A 13,762-nucleotide genomic window follows, 5' to 3' on the forward strand; every position below is an offset into this window, starting at 1 on the left:
GCTCCGGGTGGCTGGAAGCGTGAAGGATGACATAACACACACACACACAGCCGTGTGTCAACCTCTCCAAGCACAAGGAGCAAGGAGCTGACATCACTCTTAGGAACTGAAGTCCTCCCGGTTCACTTTGTGTGCCCCCCTCCCTCCCTCCAAAACAGCTTATTCGTGTACACCTTGAATCTCAGGCCTGGCTACAAGCCAAGAACCCCATATTTATCCACTGCCCACCCCACCCCCCACAACCTACATGCTGCCCTCCAGCTCCTTCTGAGACTCCAACTGAGGCTACTTCCCCACCCACCTGTCATCAAGGACTTTTTGGTGATAGCAAAGGGATAAAGAGAGCTGTGGCCAAGGTCATGAGATGAGGTGGCGTGACAAATACCACAAGAGTCCCTTCTTCCTTTGTTGCTTATGCCCAAGAGTGTAGGTCTGCCTTGGGCAGGCCCAGCTGGCAAAATGTCTACCAGTAAGCAATGAGGTCCCATCCCACAAACTTGCGGAACCCCGAGGTTCCACTGAAGCAGGCAAAGGCTCCCCATCTAGCCAGTGTCCCTCAGAAATGCTTCTAGGCCATAGAAACAGACCAGTCTCAATGTATCCACGGCCCCCACCCTAGCCCCCTTGCAGGCCAGCCCCAGGCACCACAGCCATTCAGATATATGCCTCTCTAACTGTGCCCCTAAACTACAAACTCAGAGGCAAGCTGGCTGTGTTGGTGAGGTCAGTGGGCTGTGCAAGGGATTGGAGTGCCCCAGGAACTGCAGGATGGTACAGCTGCCGCTTGCTCAGCTCACTGTGGCCAGGCTGGGGCGTGGCCCTGTAGAGTCTACAGCTTCTGATCTTCCAAGAGAAGCCAGAAACCAGTATTTTTATGTAAAACGAAACCACCCGGGGTTTAACTACAGCAGCAACTAAATTGAAGCTTTTAGCTCAATGTAGAAGCCAAGACTCCGGCTCCCGTGTCCCGTCTCTCTAACCTCCCAAAAATTTGGGCTCTCCACACACACAGTAGGCCAGATGTGAAGGGCATAAGCAACAAAGGAAGAAGTTTAAGGAAGTCCCACCCTCCGTCCTCTTCAGACCTCTTGATTTACAGATGGGGGAAACTGAGGCTAGAGAAGGGAGGTGACTTAGCCCAAGGTCACAGAGGTGGTTGATCAACACAGATCTCTCCCATCACACACACCATCTTCATCCTCACTTGAGTGGTTACAGCTTTTCAAACAAAGGCAAACCAGGGCTGAGGAGGTGGCTCCATCGGTAGAGCGCTCGTCCAGCCTAAAGCCCTTGGTTCCAGCTCCAGTTTAGGAACCACGCCTGGAGGGACACACCTGTAATCTCAGAAGTCAGGAGGTGGAGGCAGGAGGATCAGAAAAATTCAAGGCCATCCTCTGCTACATAGCAAGTTTTGTTGTTGTTGTTGTTGTTGTTGTTGTTGTTTTTAAAGATTTATTTAATTATGTATGCAGTGTTCTGCCTGCCTACCACAAGAGGCCATTAGATCACATTATAGATGGTTGTGAGCCACAATGTGGTTGTTGGGAATTGAACTCAGGGCCCCTGGAAGAGCAGACAGTGCTCTTAACCACTGAGCCATCTCTCCAGCCCACATAGCAAGTTTTAAGGCCAGCCTGGGCTACAGAAGACCCTGCTTCAAATAAATGAAAAAAGTAAATTAAAGACATACCGGGGGAGTGGCACACCAAGCCCAAGAGAGGCGGCATGGTACTGGGGGAGGGGGCGGTGGTCAATTTGGAATAATCCAGAGTCATGAGGCTGAGCCTAAGCAGCTGTGTGCCCCTGGACAAGCCTCCTTCCCTCTGGGGCCTCAGAGACGCCAATGGACACAGCCAGTGTCTAAAGGCCTGGCCAGCCTACAATTCTAGGCATCTCTGAGGCCTTCTCTACAGCCAGTACTTTGTGGCCTCCAATGACTATAAAGTGGTAATAATAATAATAATACTGGGAGGGCAAGTCCATACCAGCCAGGAAAGAACACCACAGTTTTCAGAGAAACCCGACTCCTGGTTACTGGAATTCAAAAAAGGACGATGGTAATGACATGGTGGGGGGGGGGAGCAGTTTAACCACCATCCTACAGTTAAACAAAAACACATCTGCTTTAACTTCATCTCACTCCCCCTCCCAACCACCCCCAACCCCCACCACAGCCCCTACCCTCGTCTCAAATTTTACCCCTTCATTTGAGAAGTTAAATCAAATACAAACAATTGATTTCATGCCACAAAGAGGCTGGGGTATTTTTTTTTTGAAGCATGGAAAACTTTAAGCATGAGCCTTTTTTTTTTTTTTTCCCTGGGAGCAATTACAAAGTGTTGAGGTTGGGGGGGGGGGCATGAGACGGCAGATAAATATAGAGTGCACTTTGGAGTGTTCTTTGCACATGGAGCATCAATAGTGATGCTGGAGCCACCATAAGCTGACACTCAGAGAGGGAAAGCAATTTGCCCCATGTCACAGCTAAAGTCTGGAACCAAGGTACTGACTTTGTTGTTGTTGTGTTTTGGGTTTTTTTTTTCTTTTTGGTTTTTTGTTTGTTTGTTTGGTTGTTGGTGTTGGTTTTTTGTTTGTTTGTTTGTTTGTTTGTTTTTTTGAGACAGGGTTTCTCTGTATAACCTTGTCTGCCCTGGAACTCACTTTGTAGACCAGGCTGGCTTCGAACTCAGAGATCCACCTGCCTCTGCCTCCCCAGTGCTGAGATTAAAGGTGTGCGCCACCACAGCCTGGCTTAAAGTACCAGTTCGTTTTACAATCCATATAGGTGAAGCCTAAAAGTTGGTAGACTGCTAGCCCTCAGTAACTGATGCCCGTGATTACCTCACATCACAGACGAGGAGACAGAGGGTCTGAGAGGACAGAAGCTTGTCCAGGGTCACGCAGCAGTGCCGATAACGCATTTTCAATCTACTGCCTCCCACTGTATTCTGAACAGCTCCAGAAAAAGAAGGGGAGAAAGAAAGCCAAAATAACAAAGATACCACACAGCCCAGCTCTGGTGTGCCAACGATGAGGGGACTGTTGTGCTAGGGAGCTCAGTCAGCATTCCTGTGGCCACGTGGAGAAAACTCTGAGAACCAGTTCTCAGCCCCGCTAGCTCCGCCTCCCACAAGGCTCTCCTCAAGCTCCAGGGTTTTGTGTTAATAAGCCCACTCAGATAGACTTCACTCTGAGAGTTTCAAAGCCCACTCCTGGATTCTGCCCCCCCCCACACACACACATCTTCCCTTCCCCAGAAGCCTGAAGCCCACAGACAGTACAGGAGAGAGAGAGAGAGAGAGAGAGAGAGAGAGAGAGAGAGAGAGAGAGAGAGAGAGAGAGGGCATAAGACCTGAACTTATAGGTCCTTGAATTCAGCCCTGGATGCTCAAGTGGCTTCTAAATGTCCCAGGGCAAGTTACTGTCCTTTCAAGGAGCTCCTTCACACGCAGGAAAGGATGGCATCTCCTGTCTTTGCAGGATAGAACAGGATAGGACCCGGTGCTGGGTAGTGAGGTGGAGGTGGATGGCAGGGGATCCCTGGGTTGGTCCCAGCCTGGAGCTCCAGTCTCCTCTCCCCAGATGTGTCCAGCAGGGAGAAGGTAGCATCTGAGTAACAATTAGGAGGGCACTGTACTCCCTCACGGCACAGCCTGGACAGAGTCTGGGCAAAAGTGGTTGACAGGATGGCAGGGTTCAGGAGCAATGGCATAACTCCGCACACGGGCTCTGAAGCAACATCTTCTGAGACTGCAGCTGGGCACAGCCTCTGCTTCCTAAAGCACAGGAACCTGCTAACCCCTTTGCAAGCTGTACTCAGAGGGCTGGCCACCCCCCCTCGCATCCAGTAGGTTCTCTGGACCTATGACCTCCAGCTCCTATACAACCTCACAGAGATTTTGAGCCACAGTGAGAGACCAGAGCTGCGCCCTGATCACACAGCTAGATGCCCTGTCTTCATTCGCGCTCCATGCTGGCTGCTCGTTGTGACACACAGGGTGACATCTTTACTCCTTTCTTTAGGAATTATTTCATTTTGATTCTACCATGTGACACTCGAATTTTCAAAGGCTGGGGGCAAAGTGTTATGTCAACGTTCGCCTCAACAGGGGGCTTTTTTGTTTTGTTTTGTTGTTTTCTTTGGTTTTTCAAGACAGGGTTTCTCTCTGTGGAGCCTTGGCTGTCCTGGACTCCCTTTGTAAACCAGGCTGGCCTCGAACTCACAGCGATCCGCCTGCCTCTGCCTCCCGAGTGCTGGGATTAAAGGTGTGCGGCACCACGCCCAGCCTGAGGGCTTCATTATTTACTGTACCATTCTCCGCACCTAGAACAGTTTACCACAAAGCCAACGCCTGGTAAGTATGCTTGGATTGCAGACACCCACCTTTCTGGCTGGTTGGGTCTTTTGGTTCATTGTAGTCCTAACATATAGATGGTACCATCACAGACATATATGTATGTATGTATATACCATTTTGAGACACAATTTCTCTAGGTAGCCAGAGTGGCCTCGAACTTACAGCATCCAGATTGCCAGCATCACCACGCCAAGCCTCTCTTTTAAGCAAAGATTCACAGGCGTACCCAAATCCTTTGCAAAGCCCCCTTCCCCCCAGGCCCATTACCCTGGACAGGGTTTTCCTCCGTCTTGCCTCGCCTAGGGTCCTGCCGCTGTGACTGTGCCTTTAACCCTTTCTTACCCAGGCTGGGCAAGGCAGCAGCCCCACTCTCACCTGCACGCAGCCCCGAGGCAGTCGCAGGCTCCTTCCGTTTTTTGGGCTTCCCCGCTCCCAGACATATTCTAAGCTCGTGGTCTCCGATTTCTCCCGCCAAGGATTCCAGCACGTGCCTCCCGGCTGCTCCCCAACTACTTTAGACACCAAAGGGACAGAGTGGCTTGGAACCACGAAGGACGCAGCTATGGGCTATGAGCCGCGTGGGCACCGGGAGCAGGTGCTTAGCTCGAGGGTGAGGTCCTGGGTGGCCACTCTGCAGGCGCTCCGTCCAGCATCCAGGCAGGCCCCGAGAGATGCGCGCCTAGGGCCGGAGCAGGAAGAGTGGCCGCGGGTCCCCAGGGCGCCTGACCTTCCACGTGTCCCCCATCGTGGCTAGGACAGTCACTGAGAGGCTGGCGAAGCGCGAGCGTGGGAGTTGGGCCAGCCGCGAACGCAGCATGCTTTCCTTACCTGCAGGCACCCGTGGGGAGGGTCTTTACCGGCGCGCGAGCGGCTGCCCTAGGGAGAGCAGTGGCGGGAGCGTTCTCTGGCGGCCACCTCCCCCGCCAGCTTATGAAGGCGGCCCGGTCCGAGCACCCGCCGGCCTCCCCGCCCCCGCCCGCCCCGCCCCCGGCCCGCGCCCCGAGCCCCACGCCAGTGCCTCTGCGTTGCCAGGGCGCCCCCTACTGGGAGCGCGGCGCTCGACCCTGCTAGCTGGGTTGCAGCAGGCAAGCAGTGTGGCCGGCCTTGACTCTCTTTCCCTGCGGCAGATCTTGGCCTCTGGGTGCAGCTCGCTGCCTTCTTTATCTTTGATTTCTCTGTGGGAGTCTTTGTCTCCCGGTGACTTGTCTTCTGTGCCTGTCCCTGCGCGTCTGTCTAGGAGTCTTTGTGCCCTCTTGGCTTCACTTAAATCTCTGTGTGTCACTCTGTCTATATATCCTTGTGTGTAACCTCGCATTATGAGCCTCACACTCCTATACCTTTCCTACCCAGTTTCTTTTTCGCCCTTAACCTAAGGCAAGAGAAAGCAGAAGGAGACACCCCCCCCCCTCAGGCAAGGCCCTCCCTCCCTATTGTCTTCTGACTCAGGGGCTCAGGACGCTCTGTCAGTCCCAGCCAGAGGCCCTAGGCCCTGCCTGGGGCAGATCACTTCCCAGGCAGTGGAGCCAGACTGTCCAGGCCCATAAGCCTATTCTGGTGACCTTGGGGGGACTGGCCAGTGCTCTATAGTAGGCAGGCACTCTCCCTTGGCTTCCCTTGCCTCCTGTGTGTGTTTGGAAAATGCACAGGAAACAAATTCTAGATTAATGGGAGAGGAAAGGCAGCCGCTGGGTGCTCAAGGCCTCACTCAGTTCCCCTGGGGACCACCACCTCCCTTCCCCAGTGAGAGCCAGACTGAGTTTGAAGTCTCTGATCTGTTTCCTGCTGAGAGCTCCTTGAGGTCAGTTTGAATGCCTCCCCATTTCCTCCTAAGAGGGGCGTCTTCTTACCGGCTACTACGGAGGCTGCCAGAAACAATTTGTACTTCCAATCCCCAACACCCAGAGATCTGAAAGCAAGGACCACAAGTTTTCCTGCACCCCACCTTCCTCAGCGCCTACACCACAGCCCTGACCAAGTCTAGCTTGACGTTCTACCTTGAAGCCTTGGGTCCAGGCACCGGCTATATGACATCTGCCATGGAGCCCATTGTACAGGAGGAAAACCAAGGCCCTCTAGAGAAAGCATGTGACTCATCGGTAAGCTCAGGGCCAGAACTGGAGCCTGATGCCAAAAACCCAAGAATGTCTGGATTTGTTTTCATTTCTTCTCGTCTTTTAATTATTACTGCTGTTTATTTACAGCACTGCTATGAAATTTCCGTTAAGAAATAAGTTTATGTTTTTACAGAGTATTGGGTAAATATTCCTTATTTATGTATTTCGTAGTGAGGAGGTTGTGATGGCAAAAGCAATGGGGGGGGGGGAGGGCGATGAATAAATGAAGCTTTGGACAGTTAACATCCCTGTCTGTAAGAAGCCGGCGCTGAGCCCAGAGCACAGTGCTTGGCAATTGCTCACTAACGCCAAAGAATGCTCAAGGTTCCAAAAGGCTAGAGATAGTATCAGCGTCTGTGTGCCAAGGGACATCCCAGGCACAGAAGGTCTTCCTTCCCAACAAAGGCAGAGCTGCCGTGGGAGCTGGAGGTGTTCTGTGTCACTACCATGGGCTCCCAGCACTGCCCAAGGGGAGTGAGCACTTCTGATTTGGCTCATGGCTAGCCCGAGACCATTATGTCTTCTTGTTGGAGAATCTCAAACATTCTCCAAGGGATTGGAGTGGCTGCTTGTCCACCCCTGCCACCTTCCTCCATGCTGGTCTCTGTCTCTCAAGAATTCAGTTGAAGAATAGAAGAGGTCAGTGGTGTCGCAGTTGCCTATATGCATGAGACCCTGGGTCTCAGATTCAACACAGAACAAAGCAATCAACTGAGATGTTTCTCCCAGCATCCCTTGCTCCCTCTGCTTTCTGGGTACCACTTTTGATGCTGTTTGAAAACCAGGAGGAGGTCGGGCTTTCACAGCAGGAGCCTGAGCCTATGGCTCTGCCCTGGCTGGCTAGTGGGCTGAGAAGGCATCTCCATGAAGACTCAAATTCTCTCTAGCTGTTTTGTCCAGAAAATTTGTAAATGCAGCCCAGATTCCGGGATGCTAGGTCTGTCTGCTCAGCTGGTGCAAGCAGCTCCTTACAGAGATCCCTCGCCATCTTTTGCATACGTGGTCTCCAGGGTACAATTTCTACCTGAAAGAAATGTGCAAACTGCCACCTGACCTCCAGGCTCCCTTGCCTGAGAGCTAGTCATTCACCCTGTCCTTATTATCTCCGGGCCGTGAGTTCCCTGCCTGAAAGAAGGCGCAAGTTTCACAGAGCTGCAGCTGGGTTTGACCTACACGTCTGTAATTCTTGTACTCAGAAGACTGAGACAGGAGGATCACAAGTCCAGTGTTAAACAGCTACAGAAAGAGAGAGAGAGAGAGAGAGAGAGAGAGAGAGAGAGAGAGAGAGAGAGCGAGCATGTCTTTCAAAAAAAAATCTGGATCACTGTGAGTTGGAAGCCAGTCTGGTCTACAAAGTGAGTCCAGGATAGCCAAAGGCTACAGAGAGAGACCCTGTTTTGAAAAATAAAAACAAAAACAAAAAAATCAGGTGAGGGCCAGGAGTCCAGAAGAATAGATGAGGGACCTCAGTGGACAGGGACAAAGGTAGAGGAGGCAGTGTGGCTCCTGGGGGTAGAAAAGATTGTCCAAAATCTGGTAAACTTCTAAAGGTGTGATTGTTGGGCTGGAGAGATGGCTCAGAGGTTAAGAGCACTGTCTGTTCTTCCAGAGGTCCTGAGTTCCATTCCCAGCAACCATAAGGTGGCTCACAACCATCTGTAATGTGATCTGATGACCTCTTCAGGCCTGCAGTGGTACATGTAGGCAGAGCACTGTATACATAATAAATAAATAAGTATTTAAAGGTGTGATTGTTTCATTTCAGGCCCAGGCCTAACTTAAGCTCCAGCTTTTTGACTCCCAGAGTCCCCTCTGGCCCTGCCTCCGACTTAGTATGAAAATAAACTTGGAGATTTAAAATAAAGGACTTGCTTTCTGGGTTCCTGACTCCACATAGTGACGTGACTCACTGGTTTCCCCAGAGCAGCCCTAACAGAATGGGGAATTCACAGAAGGGAAGAAGGGAAAGCAAAGTCCATCGTGAGCTGTCCGCTGAGGGACACTTCCTTTGTGCCTGTGAACCAGATGCAAAGCTCTCTTCCTGGTAAGACTCCCTTCATAACCCTCTCTTTAAGAGGAGGTCTCCCAGCACTCGGGAGGCAGAGGCAGGTGAATGCCTGTGAGTTCGAGGCCGGGCTGGTCTACAATGCAAGTCCAGAACAGCCAAGGCTACACAGAGAAGCCCTGTCTCGAAACCACCCCCCCCCAAAAGGAGGTCTCACTGTGTGGTGGTGATACAGACCTTTCATATCTGCACTTAGAAGGCAGAGGAAGGCAATTATCTGAGATTGAGGCCAGCCTTGTCTACAGAGACACAAAAAAAATGAGAGACAGATTGGGATGGGAGGCAGAGACAGAGACAGAGAGACAGAGAGTCTCATATTATCCAAGATGGCCTCAAACTGATATGTAGTTAAAGATGATCCTTCTGCCTCTACTTCCTGCATGCTGGGATTGCAGATGTGTGCCACATCTGGTGTATGTAGCGACTGAACCCAGGGCTTCATACATGCTATGTAAGCTATATCCTCATATCCCCAGCCCCTCTGAGGATGACCTTAAACTCCTGAATCTACAGCCTCTATCACCCGAGTGCTGGGATTACAGGCATGGACCATCTTGCTCAGTTTAGGAAGCGCTCGGCATAGAACCCAGGGCTTTGTGCTTGTCTGATGTACACTCTGCTTAGCTACACCCCTAGCTCCATTCTTGTCTCTAACAAGGAAGCACTCAGCTCCAGTAGGGCAGGAGGCTAGCAACTTCATGCATCCCACAAAGGCTTGTTGGATGCCCAGTATGGGGTCAACACCGCTCCAGGAAGTGCTGACACAAGTGAACAACGCAAGGGGGACAGACATCACTGGGAGCCTGCTTACAGAAGACAATACATATTATAAACGAGTAGATTACACGGTGATGAAGATGATGAGGCTACAAAGCCTGAGCAGATCCAGGTGTGCTGAAGAGGGGCCAACAGTAGCAGTTGTCCAAGCGAGAGAAGAGAAGGCTGTCCGTGGCCACTCAGATAAGAAGGAGAATTCAAACCCAGGGACCCTGTGTCAACTGTCTAGGCTCCTGTGCACTGTGTGGTGTAACATACCTTCCTGGGGCCAACCCCAAGCCTCACCCCATCCTCAGCTTAACTTGATCCTGCCCAAGATGCCCTTGCTCACCTCCCGTTCCTCTACCAACGCCGGGGTCCCTTCTCACACACATCTCTACTCCCCAGCCCTAGACCCCAGCATGTCAGCCCTCCTCTCAGCCCGTGGCCCACAGGGTGTCCTCCAGCCCCAATTGCCCTGCAAGGAAGTCCTTCTGACAAAGGCCCAGAGGAGTCTGCCCTGTAAGAAAAACTTCATTGTCCACCAAACAGTATCCCTATTTTGTTCTGATTTCTCAAGGGACTTGCGGGGGGGGGGGGGGAGGAGCGAAATCCAGGCTAGGAGAGGGAATATACTACTTCCTACTCTCAGGCCAAGAGCAAAGGTCAAGCAGCCTTCCAGGAGCTGGAGTCCAGAAGCCAAGGCCGACTCAGACAGGCACCGCCCCTCCCCGCACCCCTCTCCCCCCCCCCCCCGCCCCACCGGCCTTTGCCACAATGGGGTCAGGAAAGATTCCTCTCCTGTCAGTAACGGGAGAACTTGGCCACATGCAAGAGAGCAGGAGAAAGATCTCTGCCCCACAGGAATTCTTATCGTCTCCCTAGATACCATCCATCCTCCTGTCTGTCTGCTGGTCCGTCTCTGTCTTCCATGGATCCACAGGAGATGAGCCTCACAGAGACTCTGTTGAGTACAGCATCACTATAGCATCCCACGTCCTGCTAGGTACGGCAGCTTGATATTGGCCAGATTGTGGGTAGCTTTACATACATAGAGCTGGTGCTAGGAATTGGGCGGGGCCTCACGTGCTGAGTGTGAGCACAGAACCAGGTTCCAGGTTCCAGAGGCAGCAATATGTATTTTTTATTTTTAAAGAGTTATTTACTATGTATATAGTGTTCTGTCTGCACGTACACTTGCCCGCCAGAAGAGGGCACCAGATCTCATTATAGATGGTTGTAGGTCACCATGTGGTTGCTGGGAATTGAACTCAGGACCTCTGGAAGAGCAAATAGTGCTCTTAACCTCTGAGCCATCTCTCCAGGTCCAATATGTATTTTTAAAATGGTGTGTGGAGAGTGTGTGCGTGTGTGTGTGCGTGCATGTACGCCATGACACACCTGTGGAGGTTAGAGGACAACTTTTGGGAGTCAGTTCTCTCCTTTTGTCTTGTTGAGGTAGAAGTGCACTTACTGACCACAGCACTAAGTACTCCAAGCTTTCCAGCCCATACGTTTCCAGGTAATTCTGCCATTTCTCTTCCTATTTTGCCACAAGAGTGCTGGGATTGCACATGTACACCACTGCATCTGGTCTTTTGTGCTTTCACCTGCCATGCCACCTCCCTGGCGCTAGCAGCGAGAGTTTTAAAGGTTTCCTAAGGTGTCCAGTTTCTTACCTATTTTGCTTCCATTTGTCCATATAAACTAGTGACACAACCCAAGGACCTTGCCAGATCTTTGTGCCAGATTTAAAAAAAGATGTTCAAGAGCATATGCACTGGTCTTGCAGAGGACCTAAGGTGGCCTACAGTGACCTGTAACTGCAGCTCCAGGGGATCTGACACCCTATTCTGTCCTCTGCAGGCATCTGCACCTATGTGGACACACGCATTCCACTAGGCTCGCATGCACACATACACAGATACACGGGGGGGGGGGGGGGGGAGAGAGAGAGAGAGAGAGAGAGTGTGTGTAAATACTTACTTTTTGTTTTATGCATACATTTTACTCTTTTTATATATAAAAAGCAACAGCACATTGTTTATTGGAGGATTAAAGGAAGGAAACCACTTTTTAAAAGTGGGTTTTCCCAAACCAGGTGGTGGGGGCGCATGCCTTTAATCTCAGCACTCGGGAGGCAGAGGCAGGTGGATGGATCCCTGTGAGTTCGAGACCAGCCTGGTCTACACAGAGAGTCCAGGATAACCAAAGCTACACAGAGAAACCCTGTCTCGAAAAACCAAAAAATTAAAAAAAAGGTTTCCCTACCCCTATTCCTAAGACTGTAACATATGTATGTATCATTTTTAAAAATGGAAAATATGAAACTTATGACCTGGACTTCTTCCCCCCTTCCTGGTGTCTGTCTTATAACAGAAACATACTAGACAGCCCCTACTCAAGGATCATAGCTCCAGATATGAGCTGCACCCCTCTTATCCCTTTCCTTCCCCAGGCCTAGAAATCCACTTCTAATAAGAACAGACACACACATGCTCAGAAACGTGCTTCGGGGTCCACCTCCGTGTGGAATCCCTGACGCATACACACTCTGGCACTTTCCTCACTCACCTCCCTTCCCCTGGGCTCCCTTGAACTGCTTCCATCTGTTTTGAAAACTTGGTTCCTTGCCCTGAATGCCTGGGAAAAAGCACCACATGTACACACGCGCGCGCGCGCACACACACACACACACACACACACGCACACACACGCACACACACACACGCACACACACACACACATGCATGCACGCATACATTCTCACTCCCTCTCTCTCTGCACATTCTCTTCCTTTTGAGAGACAAAAGGATGGTAGGTCCTATTTGCTATCATAACTTGGCTTAAGGGTGGGAACCTAACCCTATTGGGCAGAGGTCAGTAGAAATTCTGGAGGCACCATGAAGCGGCGGGGGGGGGGTGTGTGTGGGGGGGGGTGTGGATACAGGGAGCTTCTTAGCTTCCCTGTGAGAAGCATCACAAGGGGGCTTTTAGAGCGTGGCCCCCTCACGGTCAGTGGGGGATGGCCGCTGCCCACTCAGATCTGCTCCCTGTGCTTTGTGGGGGCTAGCTTCACACTCTCTGCCTCAGTAGAGGGCGGGGCCTGCTCCAGGTGGCAGCCAATCATGAGCTGGTATACAGAGACACCAGCGATGGAGCCCAGGAGTGAAGAGACAATGGGTACCCATCACCAGTGACAGCCAGTCGTGAAGACTTCTGAGCCCTAGCCAGCCAGGGCAGTGAAAAGACGAGGGCTAAAGTCATGGCCAGGGTTGACAGCATAGCCAGAGCTGAAGTCCATGGAGGTTCCAATGACCAGGCCCACAAGGCCCATGGTGAAGGCCTCCAGGCCATGGGGACACACACAATGAGGGAGGCTGTACCTAGCAACTGATCAAAGAAGCCATTGACTATGTCCAAGTGTCCAGAGGGGTAAAGTGGCAGTGTGTAGATGGGCAGCATGATCCTGGACTTAGGTGCCAGGAAACAGATGACAAAGGCCACATCAGGGGTCAAGTGGGCTCCAGACACTTAGCCAGCCACCAAGACGGCAAGGGTGACAGCGAAGCCAAAAGCCAAGTAGATGGTGAGGAAGCCACCATGGGTGCCCTGGCTGAGCACCACTTGAGCCACAGAGCCACAGCCAAACATCACAAGGATGAGGGTCCCCAGGCACTCCACCAGCGCCTAGTGAAGCAGCCGGTAGGGGATACAGAGCATCTTCCTGCAATGGTTCATTGACTCCTTCTGTCGACCCTTGGCAAGGTAGCACCGTCTGGCACGCATGCATGATGTGGCTAGTGGAGAGCGCCGTAGAGAATAAATCTTTAAGAAATTATTTCCAAAGGAAATGACTTAGGCTCATTAGTGGATGATCACCAGTGGCCTCTAGCACGGCAGGTCAAAGCCATGGCAGGGCACCGCTAATTGGCCTCCGGCCCATGGTCCACATCTCAGTGGGAACAAGAGAAGCACTTGGTTCTCCACACCCAGTTAGACAAAGGCTTAACTGGATGTGGTTGGGAGGAACCTAGATTTTTAGTTTGATGTGCTAAGTCTCCTACTTCCCAGCTTTTGCTTCTAAATATAGTATGAGGTAGTGAATTCAGCTTTGGGGCTGGCTTGCTGCCCTCGCCTTCCCCCTTAGCAAAGCCCACTTCCCTTCCCATCCACACAGGCCCAGATCAAAGACAGCATGTCTCTCTCTCTCTTTTTTTTTTTTCAGGCAGTTACCAGTGAGCAGGGGAAAAAAGTGGCTGACCACTCCAAAATTCTGAAGTTGCCACAAGCCTGCGGGGGGGGGGGGGGGGGGCGCGAGGCGGCATCTTTGTAGGTGCAACTTTGACTCCCACAGTCATCAGGCTGTAGGGGTAGCCAGTGCCTTCACTGCCAGCTGGGTGGGAACGCTGACTTCCCAACTCTGGCTCACCTTCTTGCCCCCGCCCCCTCAGCTCTGAAAGGTCCAC

At 51.7% G+C, this 13,762-nt stretch overlaps 1 protein-coding gene and 1 pseudogene across 2 annotated transcripts in view; both read right to left on the reverse strand.

Annotated features, from left to right (window-relative positions):
* Positions 1 to 5,326, reverse strand: part of ALPL (alkaline phosphatase, biomineralization associated) — a 55,804-nt gene extending 50,478 nt beyond the window's left edge. The window contains exon 1 of the mRNA XM_084787928.1: positions 5,187 to 5,326. The gene's annotated coding sequence lies outside the window, so the exon portion shown is untranslated. The remainder of the gene's footprint in view (positions 1 to 5,186) is intronic.
* A 7,007-nt stretch (positions 5,327 to 12,333) lies between these two features.
* On the reverse strand, positions 12,334 to 13,016 carry LOC311599129 (aquaporin-3-like; annotated as a pseudogene). The gene has a single exon. The product of its transcript is annotated as an aquaporin-3-like (transcript).
* Positions 13,017 to 13,762: the final 746 nt, after the last annotated feature.

Source organism: Acomys minous (genome assembly GCF_964271855.1).
Source record: "Acomys minous genome assembly, chromosome: 6".
In the NCBI taxonomy this organism is placed as follows: domain Eukaryota; kingdom Metazoa; phylum Chordata; class Mammalia; order Rodentia; family Muridae; genus Acomys; species Acomys minous.